This window comes from Rousettus aegyptiacus, unplaced genomic scaffold, assembly GCF_014176215.1.
Source record: "Rousettus aegyptiacus isolate mRouAeg1 unplaced genomic scaffold, mRouAeg1.p scaffold_m13_p_6, whole genome shotgun sequence".
NCBI classification, from domain to species: Eukaryota; Metazoa; Chordata; class Mammalia; order Chiroptera; family Pteropodidae; genus Rousettus; species Rousettus aegyptiacus.
Genome location: NW_023416309.1, coordinates 45,330,264 through 45,349,742, shown reverse-complemented (window position 1 = coordinate 45,349,742; position 19,479 = coordinate 45,330,264). Strand labels below are relative to the sequence as shown.

Below are 19,479 nucleotides of genomic sequence, written 5' to 3'. Positions count from 1 at the left end.
AATTTAAAGTTGGAATCTTAAGAAAAAGTTCTATTCCTAGCTTTGAGATAATTCACTGAAGGGGTTTGGGGAACTTCTAGACTCAAAGTAGGAAGATGGGTCATATATTCTAATTCCGATACTTTCTATTGTACATGAGAGAACCTTAACACAATGAGTTTATGCCAAAAAGGGGGTGTGAATGGTTCACAAAGAGCCGTCATAAAAAAGAAAGTAAGGGAAGTAGGTCATCAGACACAGCTAGAACCAGACATTGAAACAATATTGGCATGAGTCATTTGTTCTACTCATTCTACTTACTGCTCAGAGAAAGCAATTAATAGTCCAGTCAAACAAAAAATAAATAATTGTATTCTAAAGAGAAAGCAAAAAAAGAAAAGCTATGGCTCAAATGTGTCCTAGAATCAAGCAGAAAACAAAGATAGGTGGGCTGAATGACTTTGAAAATCCCATCCAAACCTAAGAAAAATATGGCATTCTGAAAGTTTTGAAATTATCCAGAATATCAATTTATTTCTGTTCAAATAAATTGGTTCTATTTATTTATTTATTTATGTACGTACTTATTTATTTTTAGGTACGGCAACCCTTGGTTGACCTCACAGATTGCAAGGACCTTGTCAGCTTACAATGCTTTATTTTTTATTTTTTACGCTTACAGCACCTGGTCTTCCTAGGTGGTCTGCCATCCAAGTACTAACCAGGCCCGACTCTGCTTAGCTTCCAAGATCAGACAGCACTGGGCTTGTGCAGGGTGGCATGGCCGTAGACTGGTTTTATTTATTAACAGTAAGATTACTTACGTGTCTCAGTTTATATAAAATAGATATTTAAGAAACAGTAATAATAAGTTGGATAATAGCATGATCTACGGGCACAGTGTCCTGGGTTCAGATTCCATGAAACAATCAGTTGTGTGAAATTATGCAATTCATTTCCTTTCTGATCTTTGGTTTTCTAATTTAAAAAATGAGAATAAGAATGTTTATATCATAATTTTTAGAAGATTAAAGGAGTTCATGCTCAAAAAAAATCTTACTACCTTACCTGGAATATAGAGGGAACTCAAATATTATTACTACTATTGCTGCTACTGCTATTGCTATCATTACTATTACTTATATCACAATAGTAATTTTGGCATCTTCTGACATACAGCTACCATATTCACCATTTCATAAGACTTAATGTGTAATAGCATATTGATTGATGAATAATATTACTCTCTCTCATTGAGTAGATTACAGCTCAGAGTTCTTACAGTCAAATATCTGTTTCTTGCCCTTTCTCCTCATTTTTTTTTCATGATTCAATGTAAATTAACTCACGTAGAGAAAGCAGCATGGCATGGGAAAGTGTGTTTGTCTTTAAAATAACTGTCAAACTTTGAATACCAATTCCTAATGTCAGTAGGAAAGATAATCCCCATTTATGGAGCACTTTCAATTTTCCCATTTGTTCTCAAGTATAATCGTAGGAGAGGGCTATGATTAATGTCACTACTTCATAAATATGACAGCTGAAGATATAAATGGTGCGTGTCCACCTTCTGAATTCTCAGTAAGCGGTGTAGCCAAAAGGTGACTGTGAGCCTTCAGACCACAAATGCTGCTCTTCCCACTATATTCTCTCCTGTGCTAGTCCAGTTAATCAAGAGTTAACTATATTTACAATTCGCCTCAACTCGCTTAATTACACATAAAAGGTTTAGTCAATGTCCTCATAGGAGTTGGACAATTCTCTTTCTTTCCTCTTGAGAGTTTCTCAAGAACACAAATAGAGGCTCTGGTTTCATTGAGAAAGGAGTTAGAGATTACTAAAGTGCAACAGCAAGATTTCTGGAGATGGAAAGCTGAGGGAGATTTAAGGTTTTAAGGAGTCTTGATGAAAACGGTTTAGAAAAATGAGAGACCTAAAGGATCTTCCTTAGGTGAGAGCACAGAGCAGTCCTACGACTCCCTTTGTGACCTAGAATTAAGGTTTCAATATTAGTGTGGGAGGCTGAAATACAGTAGGGAAGAGCGGCCATTCTCGATTTTACAAAGCCTTACAGCTTATAATATGCAAATGAAATTCAAATGGAAAATATTGATTTATACATTCTTCCAAGCATTCTGTATATCTTGTGGGCTATAAGATTAAAATAAATAGAAGGGCTTGGATTCCCCCTCCTGCCATTCTAAGACAATGATTTATTGATCCTTACTGCTTCACAAAAAGGCTAAAATAGAAGTTAAGGCCTGGAAAAAGACAGGAGAAGGATGTCTAAAGTCTGATCATGCCATAATTGATATTTTCTCATCACAATGTATTGGTCTTCTCCTGAATTAATAGATGGCTTTACTTTATTATTATTAGTTTTTAAATGATAAGTAGTTCCCTTTAGTTGGGTGCACTCTATTTGCAGAGGAATATTTGTTTTTTTTTTTTTCAGGAATTACCATGTTTCTTAAGAGCTTATTAAAATGCTACTAATGTCCTGAAGCAGAGAGCATGTATATTAATTCTGCAAATTTCTTCTCTTACACATATTTGGTACTTTTGGATGTGTATATATGTCACTCTTTGAAATGCAAGCTGCCCGGCTTTTAAGAGCAAAATCATCCATTTCAAAATATTAGTTTTTTCTTTTTTTTTCTATTATAAAGCCTATCTTGGGACCTTGGATAAGACTATTTTCTTTTTATTACCATGGATGTCTTAGGAATTGAATCAGTTTGATATATAGTTTGTTTTCCCCAGGTCATACCTGCCTGGTGTTGTGAAATGAGAAAAACAAACAAACAAACAAAACACTTTCTCTATTTCTTTGACTCTTCTTTCTATGGATTAGTGCGAACAGTGGGGCAACCACCAAACTCTCCCTGATTTATGCCTGGAAGTCTTCTTGTTAGATGGGGAGACTGGGTGTGTCTCTACAATGGCAAGGAAGTGGACCATAGGCCGTTCTACTGTCGCTTTTTGAGGATGATATTATCTTTGGGAAAATACACGTCTATAACTCATTGAGGGGGGCGGGTACTGGTGATTCCTAAATAATAAGCACAGAGAGGCCTTGGCGCCTGTGTCATCGCTTCTCCATTCAGACCATCACCTCCACATTCTTGCCATGAGAACTATTTCTCTCCAGGAGCCACAACCTTTCACCTCTGGGTTTCTTGTCTGTACTCAGAACACTCCTCCTTTCATTCTTGATAATTCTTATCTTAGCTCTAAAGCTGTTTCTTCCAGAGGCTTCTCCAGTTCCCCTAGACGTGATCCCTGTACTCTCCCTTGCGGGACTCTGATCTCCACTATAAATGTCTCCTTAATTATTTCCATTTCTGGATGATGAACTCTCTAAAGGCAGAGTACGATGCCACCTGTCTTTGTAGTCTCTGTGCTCAGCACGGCACTCGAGATGCCGTAAGCGCGCGATGCCTACGTGTTGAATAAATACACTAATGAGCTTCTCACTCCGGGTCACTGAAATTTGCGTAAAATTTTTTCTTGCCAAAAAATGATTTCAGACTGTTAAATTCACTAAAAGACTTATTAATAAAGGCAAAAAGATTATTAGGGCCTACCAAAAGTAAAGTACACTCCCCCCCAAAAAAATCATACACAGGAGAATTCAGAATGGAATACATTCTGTGGTACTATATTTAGAATAATATAGAACATATGTGTGAGGGCCAATTATTTCCTCACATGCTAAGAAGAACTCAGCAAAATTCTCTGATGGAGCTATTTACCTAAAACACCCCAGGACCATTCCGTTCTGAGAAAGATAGCCTGTGACAAGTGCAACTTCTATGTATGTGATTGTTTTTTCCCTAAGGACAGAGTCCCCTAGCCTTCCAGCCTTTCCAATTCCCAGTGGAATTTCTGATATTCTTGTCAATGAAACCAACATAGCCATCAAGCCTCTCTGGAGATGTGTAAATAGAAATTGTACTTGAGCCCACAGCTCCACATGCATATGAACTGAAGAAGCTGTTGAGGGAGTGGATTTATAAATATGAATACTAAAGCTCTCTGGGAATGCTCACGAAGCATCTCTCAGCCCCTTCACTTTGGGAAGTTTGTCAAAGTTTCTGTGTGAAAAGTAGAAAGTGCTGGTCAAAGTCAGCACAGCATCTAAACCACCTTGCTCTCTAACTCAGCAGAAAAGCTGGAACTCTCTCAGCAAACCATCCCACCCTGGGGTCGGCAGTCACACAATTCAAGAGTTCTCTGGAGACCTCGGAAGGACTGCCAATGCTGACCCAACCAGGGCAGGAGTCCAGGGCAGGCTATAGACTCTCAGTGGGAAGCACAACCTCATTAGAGCCAGTTGTTGTGAGATTAGAACAAGAAAATCAAATTAGAATATAAAGAGAATGACTCTTAATGAGAAAATGGATTTTCAATGCTTTGAAAAGGGAGTATAATACTATTTATAACACTAATAGATGCTTGTGGGTTTTAAAAGAAATAACCTAAAGAATAAAGGCAAAGTCTGACAAACTCTAAGTAAGCCATGCCAGAGGAACAGCAGAACACATGAGACCTCTGAAGAATGTGTGACATTGGTCTTGACAATGGACCAGGAGAACTTCTTGGTTCAACCCTTCTCATCTGCCACGGAGAGCAATATATAGACTTTCTACCCTGGGCACTGTGGTCTGATACAGTGTGAAGAAACTTAACACATTTGACTGAGGGAGAAACAATATAAGAAGATAATTTATTGTGAAAGTGAGAGGAGAGATCCAATCTTAGAGGCTGAAACAATCAACAACTGAATTGATGGGTAGCATTTAAGGAGCTTTTATTATTTGCCTGTTTCTGTGTTAAGCGCTTCATATGCATTAGTTCATTTTTATTTTGAAGCAGCAAAGACTTTCTCAATCGGTCATAAAGAGAACCAACCCCCGTCTCGCCATAGGTGTGTCAGAGGGAGAGAGGCTGCTGCTACTCTGTTGGATGACATGGGGACAGGGGCCTCTGGCATGCAGCTTAGACATGATCCTGGGTGAGCCACTTCCCCCACAGTCAGTAGCTGCTGGGTCTTCCTTTTCATATGGTTCAGAGGGTAGGACAGAACCTACTTCATGATGCTGCGTTTTTTTACTAAGGCCTGGTAACATGCTCTTTTTAGGAAAGTGTACTATCCTACACTGCATTCGGCATGGCGTTGCTCCAGAATAAGGATCTACAATCTAAATCTCCATTTTGAGTTCTTCATAAATTCCACATGATACCTAGACAGTTTCAATAAGGTAGGTCAAATGGTGCAGGTAACAAGGCTGCTTGAACTATAGCCTAATCCTGCTTCACAGATTTCTGTGGTCTGGCCTCCCTCAAAGTTTGCAGCCTTTGGGTCATCTGTTTTATGGGGTGCTATGATTTCCTTAGGAGTAAAATTTGTTGCTTCTCAAACCTGATGGGCTCTAGGAGGTGTTTCGCTTCTTTTGTAATGGAAGGAAATGAAGATGTAATGATGTGTTCTTTATTTTGGAGCAATGTCATAGCACACCACAAATTATTGAACTCCTAAAAATGTCACTGATGTGAAATGCTCTTCAATCTTTGGAAAGTTAACTGCCCTCCCTTTGGAGCAAATATGCATTACTAAGTTATCTAATATATTGTCATTTCTTGAACATCCAATAAATAGTACAAGGTCATTAATACGATGCACCAGTGTAGTGTTCTGGGCACAGTCTGATGGCCGAGGTCTCTTTGGATTGTATTATGAAAGAGGGTAATAAAGATAGCATAGCCCTCAGGGAAGACTATAAATTAATTCTACTGTTCATTCCATATGAATGAGAGCAGTTTCTGAGCTTCCTTTCTGACAGGTATGGAGAAGGACACATGCTTCAGATTAATGGCCTTGATACATGAATACTGAGCTCAAATTAATCTGTTTTAGCAAAGAAACTACGCATCACCACTTCAAATAGAGTTGAGGCTACCACTTGGTCGAGTTTGTGGTGGTCCCCTAATATTTTTCCAGAATGCATCTGGCTCGTAGAGGGGCCAGACTAGTGGAGTGAAATAGGGAGATAACGGGAAGCACCACTGCTGGGTCCCTTCACTCATTCAGCATGGCTCGAATTTCCCCCACCCTGCTCTCTGTCTTGTTTGCATTTTCTATCTTGACTGGGGGTGAGGGTCCGTTGAAGTAAGAGGTTGTTACTAAAATAACCTCTATAATAGTTCTTACCGCACAGTACAAGGAACAAATGTGGGAGCTGGGCTGGATTCAAATGTCCTGTTTGAATATAATCACATCCCAGGTATATGGTTACCTGAGCAAATGGCAGTATGTCCCTTTGAAGTAGTTCTGAGGGTACTGTAACTATGTACACCTGCAGTAGTATTATGGGAACCCTTTCTCCTGGAGACCTAGCCTTTTCTTTATCTAAAGAGTTCAGGATGAGGTATCTGGCTTGGGTCTAGAAAGTGGGCAAGGAATTATGCCTTTTTATTGAGGATGTTCCCTGCCATCTCCTAATTAGTCATACTATCGTTGACTAACAGTTGGCCTTTCTTAGAGGTATTAAGTCTATTAACCATCTTATTAAACATACTCTCTGCAGGGCCAACTCCTGTGAGTGCAATGCCAGTGTTGCTGCTCATTATAATTGTCTTCTTTCCCCCTGACTCCTGAATGCCATGACATCAGTTCTATCATTTCAGGGCTCGATCATCCTGTTGCTCTCAGTGAGACCAGTTCCAAAGCTACATCTTCTGGTGTCTCTCTTCCCAGCTGGTGATGCTGGTGCCCCTCTCCTCAGCCCACTCATTATTGCCTTGGCACTGAAGACCTAGCTAGTTTGAACCTTGAAACTTTTGTGGAGCTCTGCTATTCTTGTGATTAAATATGAGGCTTGTTTTATGCTCTGTGCATATAGGAAATTAGAGTCACTGTAATGTAGCCAGAGTCCTCTGTCATTCAAGTCTATCATTTAATTGCTAATTAATTACTCTTAGCTTTTCATTTTCTTTTTCGCCAGTCACCAACTGCCCTTGCTTATTACTACATACAGTGACAGAAAAAACATTTTTCCTAGACTGCTATTAGCTAATCTAATTTAAAATATGGTTGCTGGCTTGTGCTGAGTCAATAGTTCCAATTTTGGCTTGCAAACACAGTCATAGCCTTAAACATCTAGTAAAATATCCTACTGTCCCCAGGACATATCCATCATTGCTCTAGATGTCAGAATGAGAAAGCATGAAAATGTAGCTCTTACAAATGATTCTTAATTTCAGATAAAATGAAACAAAATACATTCATGGACTTTCAATATTTCTTATTTTCTATCAGAGAGTGAATTTTTTTTCATATAAAATGTTCTTCACAACTGCTCCTTGGCATCATCCTCAAATCCATCAGTTGGCACCATTCCCCACATGCATTCCAGCCATACAGGAAGCTGCACCTTTCTTCCTCACCTCTGAATTACGTGTGCCCTGCCCTATCTAAAACGCTCAGCCCTCCTTCTTAAATTGCATTTTGTCTTGATAATTGTTTTGTAATATATACAGCTATAAAATCATGTTGTATGGCTTAAACTCATGCAATGTTAAATGTCAATTACATGTCAGTAAAGCTGGAAAAAAAAAAAAACCAAAATAAAACAAAATAAAACATTGTGGGATCTACCACCATTATGTTTCATAATAGAAATTTGAACAATAGAAAAGGAAAAGGACATAATCTCAAAATAAAGGAGTCTCAAAGTATTTAAAAGAATAAAATTTTAAAATAAAAATAAAACAAGAATCAACATAGTTGACTTCTGCACAAACATGGAACGCTTTTGTTGCTGACACAGGAGAGGGGTTGCTGAGTTCCCAAGAGACCAGAGTGACATGATTGTGGCTTAGGACCCGCAGACTCGGGTTTGAAGTTTCACTCTACTATCAACTAGCTATATGGCACCGGTCAAACTGCAAATCTTTTTGAGCCTCATTTTTCCATCTTTAAAATTAGCATTATGAGGCACAATCCCTTCCCCTGCTTTCTTTCCCAAGAAAAAAAGGGAGAGAAAGGTAACCCTGAGAAAGGTAACCCTGAGAAAGAAGAGTTGCAGGAGAATAGATGGTCAAAAGATAAAATCCATTGAAATAAATAAGATTTCAATCAAAGCCAAATGAAGACATTTACTAGCCCGAATTTTACCCTGGGGGCGGGAGGGGGGACGGAATCAACTCTTAATCTAATCAATTTCATAGAAATTAAAAAGGCACTTACCGTTTACTTCTTATAAGGCAATTTGCATATTTCTATTTGCAAAAGGAGAGATATTTTCGCTCTATAAGATGATCTCAAGGTAATAACTGTTATTTAAAACAACAGCTAAGTGTTGATTTAGTTAGTTTCATGATAGTTATACGTTTGCATTTCCCTTATTCATTGCTTACAAGAACAATGTAAAGCAAGAGCCACATATGGAGTTGATGAAATGGAGATTTTCAGAGGTTCTGTAATTGGTCCACTCTTAAACTATAAGGAGATAATAGAAAAGAACTTGAACTAAGGCCTGTCCCCCAAGCCTGGGCTTTTACCTTCTCTCCTATAACATCGTGAAGAGAGAGAGTATTTGTCTCCCTGACCTGGCTATGAGGAATTCTTCCAAAAATGAGACACTTGATGTGAAAGAAAAAAGCACAACTCTGGAACCAGAAACACCCAAGTCTGAACACCAGCTACACAGTGCCCTTGGGGACCTCGAGTAATTGACTCGCCCTCTCAGTACCTAAATTTCTTCAACTGTAAAACAAGGATAAAAACACTGGTCTTGAAAATCCGTATATGGATTATATATTAATTTGTAGAAACTAACACAGTACCTGGAAACATATTCAGTGATTTGCAAACAGAACGGTTATTTTTTACTTCATTATTATGAATATAATTATTCTACTTACTATGATAATGATGACACAAGTATCATGGCTATCTCTCACACAGTTTTGCACATGATGCTCAGTCTGATGGATCCATTTTTCTTCACTCTTCCGCGACATAGTGGTATAAAAGAGCCTAGCAGACACTCAGGTACTGCTACTACTAATAACGATAACAGCCCATACACTTGGCACTTACTTCATGCCGGACATTGTTGTAAATGTTATACATACATTTAAGTCACAACAACTCTATGAGGTAGGTGATATTATCTCGTTCATGTTATAGATGATCAATTATAACAAAAAAGAATTAAATTAACTTACCTAGGCCACAGAGTCGGGAGGGAAAGAAGCCAAGACTTGAAGATCATTCTGCTGTGGATCATGAGCTGTCAACCACACCTGTGCTGCCAAAGGCGACCTTAGGAACTACAACAGAGACAATGCAAGAAGAATAACATTGTGACACTTTTGTAAGAAATTGACTATTTTTTTTACAAGTAAAACAAAGTAAAAAGACAAACACAAAATTAATATAAATCAATGTAATATTGCTCAGTCTTTCATTATCAAAGCTCTGTATTCTCTCCTCATATTTGGTGAGTATTTTGTGTGAGTAGTAATAGCAGAAAATATATAAACAAACACATTTGACTTAGGCAATAAAATCTCACCTCTGACACATGTGGTGCTACCTTGTGGAAGTTTAATGGACCCGTAATTGACCAAATTATGGGGTGCTTCTCATCACCCTTATGCTTGATCCAGCACATACACAGCAGAAGTTTTCCCCATAAGGTGCATTTAAATAAACAGAAGTCTCAAGCAAGTGAGATACAGCATCTACTGGGAAAACGAGCACCATGTCTGGTCCCAACCAAGTTGTAAAAATGAGACAAAGGAGACAGCAACTTGGGCAGTGACAGCCACACAGAATCCAATGTCGGCACACTGCTTTATCTAGGATGGCAACTTGCCTCTTCAGAATACAAACACACATTCTTTCCAATAGTTACCAATGGTTGAATTTTATCTATAATTATTTTATTTCTTCCTCTAGTTCCTAATTACCCTCTGTGTGGATGACTTTAGCAATCAATAAGTGGTTAATAATAGGCCATGAAGCAGGAAAAGGGGGTTAAAGTCAAGATACTTAATTCTCAGACAGGATTCTCAGTTTCTATAAAATCAAGGGTCAACTCTGCAAACAGTGATGCTACCGGGATACCTGGAATGTGGAACATTCCAACGAGCTTTGGAGTCCAGTAGGCCTGGGTTTAAAACCCAGCTCAACTACTCTGAGCAAACTTTCTCTGTACCTCAGCTGATTTTGTAAAACACAGTTGCAGAGTCAGTGGGAACTTTGACTGGGACCAGTGGATCTGCAAGCCTCAGCCCATTTTCCACTGCTTCAGTGAAAGGAACTCAGTAAAAAGTATTGTTCTCTCCTGGACTAACACTTAGCAGTGGAGATGGGTTTATATTGAACTATCTACTCTTTTAACCAATGCACCAAAAAGATAAACAGAAGACTGAGTGGTATCCCAATTTCAGAATTTTGTTTTCAAAATCCACCCATGATATATTTTGTCAAATGCTTTTTGTTAAAGACTCTTAAAACTTTGATAGTCTAGAACATGCATCGAGCATCCCGAATCGCTAATGACAAAAGGCAAATGCGAAAAACTAGCAAGAACTTAGGGGTCTGACTTCGGTTTTGGATCCTCACCAGATGTTCAAGGAAAGCCAAATGCTTCCAGCACTGGTCACACCTGCTTAATTGGCAATGATAAGAATCTTGGATAATGGAAGAAGAATTAAATAGTTACAGATAAATGACCTGAAAAGGCTTAATGATGCTATACCAAACAGAGAGGAACAGAATGCAATCCAGGAACATGATTGCAAGTAGAACTGCAGGTTAATGACCTTGTATTTTAGAACTTAATGGGGCACGCGCGGTCCCAGATTGGAAGTAAATGAGTGATAGGATATAAATGTCTATCCTGGCATTTCATAAATAAATTATTATAACACTAATTGCAAAGAAATCACCTTTCTTTAATATGATCCTGTAATTACACAATACTTTATTCAACACCTGGCTCTTTACTAAGCTGGCATCAACATAAGTAGTTGACTTAACTAAAATAGTCATAAATAAAGCCAGATACTTTTATTTTTTTAGGGTAATAGTTGCTGGGCACACTAATTATGTACAAAAGGATTTGTTGTTGTTCATGATGCTTTGTTTGGTTTTGCTCGTGCATTTACAAGAGGAAACTAGCACTATAATGGATCGGGAAAGCCTGAGGCCCCGTTGCTCCGTGGGAAACACCATCGGTTCTAACTTGGTCCTCTCTCTGGGATGGTGATTGTTACTAGGGCTTTAAGGAAACTTTCAGGTCATCTGGTTTCACATTTCACCTTTTCCTTGGAACTAGGTAGATGCCTTCCTGGTCAGAAATGCCACAGCTGTGAGCTTTGCTCTGACTTTGCGTAAACCTCCACCAGGTTTATTTGGGGAGCAGGTATATTTGGGTGTCCTTCCTTTGAGCTCCCTGCTTTCCTGTGTGTGTGCAGCTCTCCCATAATGCTTTTTCACCACATTTCCTGCTTCTGGGGAAACCTGAGTCTAGTACCATGATCCTCTTTGCAGGATCATATACCTGCATATACCTGGAATATATAAGTGATCTGGAAATATTGCTTTAAAAAAGGGAAGGACATCAAATCTGCTACTGCTTAGACCAATCACTGAAAGCTAATATGCGTTTATTCGCTTAACCAACTAATACTTATATAGCATCTCCTTTGTGCAATAATCTCCAAGAATAAAAAGCAAGTATTTAAGATATAACTTCTCCTTTCAAAAAACTAAAGAATCGCCTAGTTTTTTTTTTTAAAGGAATACAATAGTAAAACCAACCAATGAACAAAAATACTATTTTCTAAGTGTTGAATTAAATATTAAGATGTTACTCCTCACCAGATCCCTAAGACATAATATACTGTTATTACCTCATTTTACTAATGAGAAAACTGAGGCACAGATTAAAAAACATTATAACTCTTTCTCTACAGGCAAGTGATGGACCAGGTTTAAATATAGGCCAAATAGCTCCAAAGTATATACATGTACATACAAATATATACAAGTACATATACAAGTACGCACCATATGATACTGTCAAAGGTTCAGAAACGGCCAAAGTAAAACCAATGAATCACTGAAGTAGTAATTAGTAAAAACTTAATTGTGCATACACCATAATGACAGTTTGCAAACACTTTCCAAAACATGGAATGAGGCTCAGGGGCCATATTGTTATAAAGCAGCTTACATAGTGAGAAAGTAGTGATTGTTTATCCTTCGCAGTGATTGGTTACGGTGTTAGCATTTTCACTGGTTACCTTATCTTGGCCTTGGGAAACAGTTTAAGTTCTACTTATGATTTCCAGAGGCATAGGCGAGACAGAAACAAGGTCAAGTTAGTATTGCAAAATAAGCTAAATTGAGCCTTGCTTGTATGTCTATACCATTCTGCCTGCTCAGGGAACCTTCGGTGGAGGGAATCTCCATTTGTTTTTGGTTTTAACAACTGTCAAAAAATAAATGCTGTAAATTCAAAGGAGGGAAAGTCATTGATCATCAAAAATTAGAGAAAGTTTCATAGGAGAGAAAGATGGTGAACTAAGCCTTTAAAGTTTGAGAAGCTTTACATGGGCAAAGAGGAGCCACTGAGGGGGGCAGAGTGAGAAAAATCAGCATGGATGTCTGAGTGGACAGAAAGTAGGAGGAGGAGGGCCTTAGCTAAACTGCAGCCAGAGATAAGGCTGGAGAGAAAACTGTGAAAGGTTTTGACTACCAAGTTAAAAGTCTTCAGAGATCTTGCCATCCAAGCATCTGACAGATTCTCTCCTTTACAGAACCTATCAGGCTCCTCTGAGCCCTGGACCAGGCCACAACTTTTTCCTGTAAAGACTTGAATTAACACTAACAGAGTTTCTAACAGTTCAAGGCCATATCCCCAGGATGATCTTAGCCCCCACTTCAAGTGCATGACTGAGAAAACTTAAGACTTCTAAAATGACTTACTGTTTGTTTCACTCAACACCAAACAATAGGGCCCCTGTTTGCTAATCTCTGTGGGAAGGTTAGGAGCCTAACTTTGATAAGTGTCAGTTTGCAAACCCAGATGGATTTCACACGGACAGAGCCTTCTTTCTGCATTTTGTCATTTTTCACTTTCCTGGCTTTGCTTAAGCCCCTACACTTGTCGCTCTTTACTCCATCGTTCTCCCTTTAAAACACCCAGTCACTTCTGCACAAATTAGTATGGAGCTCAGCTCTTTCCTTTACTATCAGTAGTTAGCGAATAAAGCCTGTTTTCGTTGCTTTAGCTAATGTCCGGCTGCACTTATCAGAAAAGAGGCACTCTTACCAGATGGACACACAGCTTGTCGAACAGATGGTATCATTGTGCGAATTAGATAAAGAAGTTTCTGAGCAGATACAGCTTTTGAGGCTCAGCTTGGCTAATGAAAAACGGTAGGCTTTAAGCGCCCACTCAATCCCTTCGCTAGGTCTTCGGGTAGCACCCAGTTTGCCCCAAACTGTATGCAGCAGACTTGGTCACTGCGCAAACATTTAAAAATTTTTTCTTCTAATTTTCAAAGATTTAATTAAAAAAATTGTTTACATATATACATATCTTCAAAGCCAGTGATAAAAGCTTTGATGTACTATATAAAATAGTATTTTATTAGTATGTAATAATGCAACCATTAGTTCATTTATGTTTGTAATTCCATGGGGAAAGTATTTATATAATATTATATTATGGAAAGTATTAAATCTTACGTAGAATTGGCATAGATAGCCAATCATGTTTATTTAAAAAAAATAACAGGAATAAAATGGGTTACTTTATGGTGGTAGTACTGCTTTGCTTTGTTTTGTTTATCATCATCTTAGACTTCCATATTTCAAGAATTTTTTATGATGGCACGTTTGCATTATTAAAAAAATGATCCCAGTGCAATTCAATTCAGCATACACACTTACCAAACATACACACTGTCTGGCATTGCACTAGAATCTAGATGGTACAAAGCAAAATACAACATATGATTCCTGCTTTGAACAACCTCACATTTCATGGAAAAAAAAAAAGAATAGAAATACTTTTGCACTTAAAGAAGGAAATTATTGTCATAAAAGATCCAACAACCAAAATATGAAGGTGATAAGAGGAAATAATTATTTGGCTGGCAAAAGAGAAGAGGAGAGTGCTATGGATATGACTTCTTCCCCTGGGCCCTGAGAGCCTGCTCCACAATGTTTGTCCCCATGTCCAGGTCATGTCCTTTGACATGAATAAGTTAAGAGTCAATCAAGTCTGTGCTTGAAGAACAAGTAGGCTTCTATATGCTCAAAAATAATACATACATGAAGCCTGACAACTGTAGAGGCATAAAGAATTTTTTAGGAGATTTGATAGATGGAGAGAGAAATGACAAAAAAAAAAAATGGTTATCATCCTATTGAAAAATAAGAGAAAATTGCCATTTTGCCATGTCACTATAAAACAAAAACAAAAACAAACTCAATAAACTCAACAATTATCATTCCAATCACATTGAATAGGGAAGAGGAAGACGAATTGGTGGAAACCCAGAGATGTCAATTGACTGTTCTTAGGAAATTCTGGGGTGGATATGATAAATCTGTATTTTCAATATTTCCAACCTACCTCACCCTTGATGAATTCGGTTAGAGTTAGAGGATCTATTACTGTTTATTCTGTTAGAGATGACACCATGTCCTGCTACCAATCATTGTTCTCCAAATTATAATGCAGTTTACATTCTAATTCCCCAAAAAGTTATATGCTTACAGGGAAAAATTTCTTGCCCGGATTTGGTCTTCAATAAGCCTAAAGAGCATGTCCAGTGCAGCAAGTACACAGTGACTCCTTGTTATAGGTTCAATTGTGTCTCCCTGCAAAGGACATGTTAAAGTCTTAACTGATGTACCTCAGAATGTGACCTTATTTGACAAAAAAGGGTCTTTGCAGATGTCATTACCTTAAGATGAGGTCATTGGGGTGGGTCCTACTCCAATATGATTGGTGTCCTCATAAGAAGAGGAAATTTGGACAGAGATAGACACATCTAGAGGAAAGAAGATGCAAAAACGCCAGAAGAATGCCCTGTGAAGATGGAGGCAGAGGTTGGAGTGATGCATTTATAAGCCAACGGACACTGAGGATCACCAGCCGTCACCAGAAGCTAGGACAGATGCGCGGAACAAGTTCGCTCCCGAAGTCCCCCAGGATTTAATCCTGCCTACATCTTGATTTCAGACTTTTAGAGTCCAGAAATGTAAGGGAATAAATTTATGCTATTAGGCCACCCAGTTTGTGACATTTTATTAAGGCAGCCCTAGAAAAGTAACATACTCAAGTAGGCTGATGATAACTCATTTTAAAAAGTCTCCAAATTAAAGTCATCAGGAACATTAATTCTCTAAATGCTTCAGAAAATTCTCTCCAAGGGCCTTGGAACCTTCGCATGAACATTATCCCAGGTTGCTTGACTAAATGTCACTTAAGAGTTAACACACTGATTCTCCTCAGGTCTGTCAGATAGTGTTAAAAATAAAGACCCAATTTCAGGTAAAAACACTCTGCCACTGCTTTTTCATGCACAACCATACATATTAATTTTGTCAGAGGATGGGAGGAGGTGGGTTTGGCAAGGAACCACAGGCTGTGGGGGCTACCCCATTTCCCCTTCACAGAAGTTTTACATAGTCTGATTTCTTGGTCTGGGTATTTATGATGTCGATGTCTAGCTGTTCTGACAAATGGAGGCCCCAGGCTTTGGATGGACCATGACAATTCTTGGCTATACATCTCCTTTTATCATTATGACCCTTCCAGCCTCATCCTACCCCTCACCAACAGGAAATTAGTTTGCCCCAAATGAAAGAGGAAATCAAGAGCTCTTTCAGGCACCACTGTTTTAGTTAACAAGGTATTTTATTAAATTAGGGTGGTGGATGATAGAGATGATCTTAGTTCTCATCTGTTATGAATGACCATCTTTTTGAGGAAAACATGAAATGCCCTCCATAGCCAGAGATCAGCAAACAGGCTGCTGTATCTGCAGCTGCAGACTTTCTGAGTTAGTGGACAACTGGATCTGACCTTTTGGATCTATGTTCTTATTTAATTCAATTAACGATCCATTGAGCTCGGCCTGACTGACAGAGAAAGGCGGCATTCTACGAGGCCAATCCTGCCTCTTCAGGAAGTCCATGGAGGAATCTTCATTTGATCACAACATCCTGGTGGGGGTGGGGGGGGAGTAGGGTGTTTCTTTTTTAAGGGCCACCCAACACAGACATAATCAAAATCAGCAGTTATTTATCAGTAAGATTTGGAGTCCACCATGTCTCTGAAAGCCTTTGCTGATTTCCGAATTGCTATGTGTACTGGGGAGATGGAGCAGGGTGGGAAATGACTGACTGAACCAGCAACAGATGAAAAACAAGTTTCTTGAACTGTTTTCAGACATGGTGTAGCACCCTGGACAATACGGCAAACCAGCACATAGGAAGAGTAGGTCCAAACCTCATCGTATTTAATGAGATGCCAAAACAAAGCAATGGGTTTTGTTACTTTGTTTTGTAGAAAAAATAAAAATAAAAAATTAATTTAAAACAAGGGCAAGATTTATCTTAATGACCTAAAAGATATTTTCCCCAACTCAGTTACCCGTGCTGTCCAGGTATAGTACTAAGCAACAGTATGTTAAGCACTTTGAGAAAGTACAAAGTGGGCCTTATCTTTCTCTTTTTCTACCGAGGGAACTGCGGCTAAGAAGTTAAATAAATCCCCTAAGGTCAAGCAGCTTTGAATTAGCACAGTCACCCTGTGTCCATGGCTCCAAATGCTGCTTCTGCGTAGTTCAGGAGCAAGAAGAGAAAAGAGACCGTGAGGACAACAGGCTGGAGTAAGCTACGGACTGGATTGCTTTCCTCTACGCAGATCTCATGATGTGAAATAAAATGATTTCAGATATATGTCTGTGTTTATGTGTGGGTGTAGAAAGTGGGCGTGTAGTTAATCCTAATGGCCTCTTCCTAGAAACAGGTCATTGCTAATGAGACAAATCAGAGTTTGACATTTAGCATTTGGCTCCAAATTATTAGTCTCCCTCTTGTGAGCATAAAATCAGGGTTGCTCCTTTGTTTTGATTGGCCGTTAATGAGCTGTCTTAAAGTCTGCCTTTAACAGAAACAATATGATAAACTAGACTTTATGCATAGAAATGACAGATCCAGGTTTCCACACTATCCAGTGCCCTCTGGGGATGGAGGAGAGTGCGCAGAATACAGAGATGCCAGCGAGGAGAGATCTTTTTTGTTTATCGAAATCACCATAAGTGATGCCAATTACCAGAACAAACCAGTGACCATATAAGTAAATTTTCTGTTTCTAACAGTGGCAGTTGCTTCAGAAGAAACCTGTTATAGAGATAATGGTTCCCCTCATTGCCAGTTGATCAGAAAAACTCCAAAGCTTTTATCTTTGGAAGGTCAGATTAAAATGAGAAAAAAGAAACAATACAGCTGAAGTCTGTCTTTGATGGGGCTGAAGGCTGAAATCAATCATAGGTCTGGCGAGTACTTGAGAGCGTAACTGGTGTTTTTCCCAGGCTACTGTTAGACAGGACTCATGTGCTGGGGTTCCTGCACATAAGAAGCTCACAGTCTGGAAGTCTGAAATGTTTGTAACAGTAATAGACAGGTGGTTCGTAAAAAAATAAAATCAGTGTTAGGTGGTGAGGGTCTGTCCTTTGACACTGACAAGTATATTATAGTACATAAGTGTACAGGCTCCGGAGACAGATGCGAGTGGGTTTGCATTTCATGGAGGCCATTTATTAGCTGTGCTTCTAGGTGTAAATTCTTAACCTGCTGAATCTTAATGTGATCATCTGTAAAAGATAGTAAAATCGACTAATACTAAGGACTTTTGTGAAGATGATGTTAGACAATGCAAGTCATTTTTAGGATATCATTTTGGATGATTTGCGTCCAGGTATAATTAATTCAAGATTACAACTTTGAGACACATAAGAAAATGGTGATTAATATAGATTTTCCTTAGAAATTTCAAAACTCATAGGATAGTTGGCATAAGAGAAGAAAAAGTATGTTAAAGATTTTCAGTACTTGATGAAAAAAAATCAATGCAATCCAGAGTGTTGTCAATAGGACCAATTATAACTGAATGGGCATAATGGAAAATGGTTTGTACTGACTCTTACAGCTCATTTTTTAATGCGATGCCTGCCAATACATCATCGTATTGGCTACTGAATCGGAAGCAGATTGCCATGGAAATGTAATCCATCCTTGTCTTCCGAAGACTGGCTAACACAGGAGAAACAGTTCACATATTTCTATTGCAGAGTATACAATTCAAATATAATTCATAATATAAAAAGCCTCACCTAATTCCATGTATGTGGAGAGTAAAGTTTACTGACAAATTTATGTGTTGCAACCTGTTAAATACTCCTCTGCTGAGATTTTTTTTCTCACGCTTTTCACCTAGAACACAGTTAATCTTTAGGCTTGTCACATGCTCTTTTCCAAGCTCCTGATGGGCATTACATCTGTCAAAAAAAAATTAAATTTGACTCTGTGTCCAAATGTTAGCAGTCTGAGATTCTGAGTCACAGTCACACTAAAGATGACACACTACTTCTCATGCGGCATTTTATGCTAGAGGCCCTTATAGCTGTATAGTACCCAGCACCCCAATTAGAAATGGTGACATGGCATTTGCAGTTCCTGCTCCTATTTAAGGATCCATCCACAACAGCCCAGTGACACAAACTGCAGGCCACACTGACAAAGGCATGGGAACACCGAATTCCTTGGGCACACCGAATTCCTTTTATACCTCACTTTTCTCTGAAGGAGGAAATAAAAGGACTCAGAAACATGTGATTTTGCATCTCTAGGGCAATGGGACACTCATTCTGACAGCTACAAAAAGTGCCTTGAGAAATTTGCTAGAAATTGGTTTAAAAACCATCATCCAAGAAACGAGGCAAAGAAGTTTTTGTTCCCAAAGTTGGCAGCTTCCATCTGGGGTCACTGAAGGGTACCAAAGTTTCTGAGTTCAGGACAGCTTTCCTCTAGCATCCTCTGTTGCATGATTAAGTCATAAAAACTTCTGGAACAATAACATTTTACCAAGGGTTAAAAAAAAAAAAAAAGGATTGTACTTTTAGAAAAGTATGCTTGACTGAAAATTCCTAGCTTGGTACTTGGTACTAAATAGGTGTTCTACAACAGGGATGCCCTCTGCCTTCATGTAGGCTCTCCTGTTTCCCTCCTTCCTAAGATGTCCCTGATGAAGGCAATGGAAGAAAGGATGATGATTATGCTTAAGGAGAAATGGAGGTGAAGATTCTCTGAGTCCCTGATAGGTACTGCCTTTCCCAGCAGGAGTCAAGGTTCAGGAAGCATCTTAACCCTCTGCTTAATAGTTAAAGGCCCACCTC

The 19,479-nt window shown here is 38.7% G+C and overlaps 1 pseudogene; it reads right to left on the bottom strand.

The window, feature by feature from the left end:
* Window positions 1–652: 652 nt before the first annotated feature.
* LOC118604120 lies at window positions 653–771 on the bottom strand (annotated as a pseudogene).
* Between the last annotated feature and the right edge of the window lie 18,708 nt (window positions 772–19,479).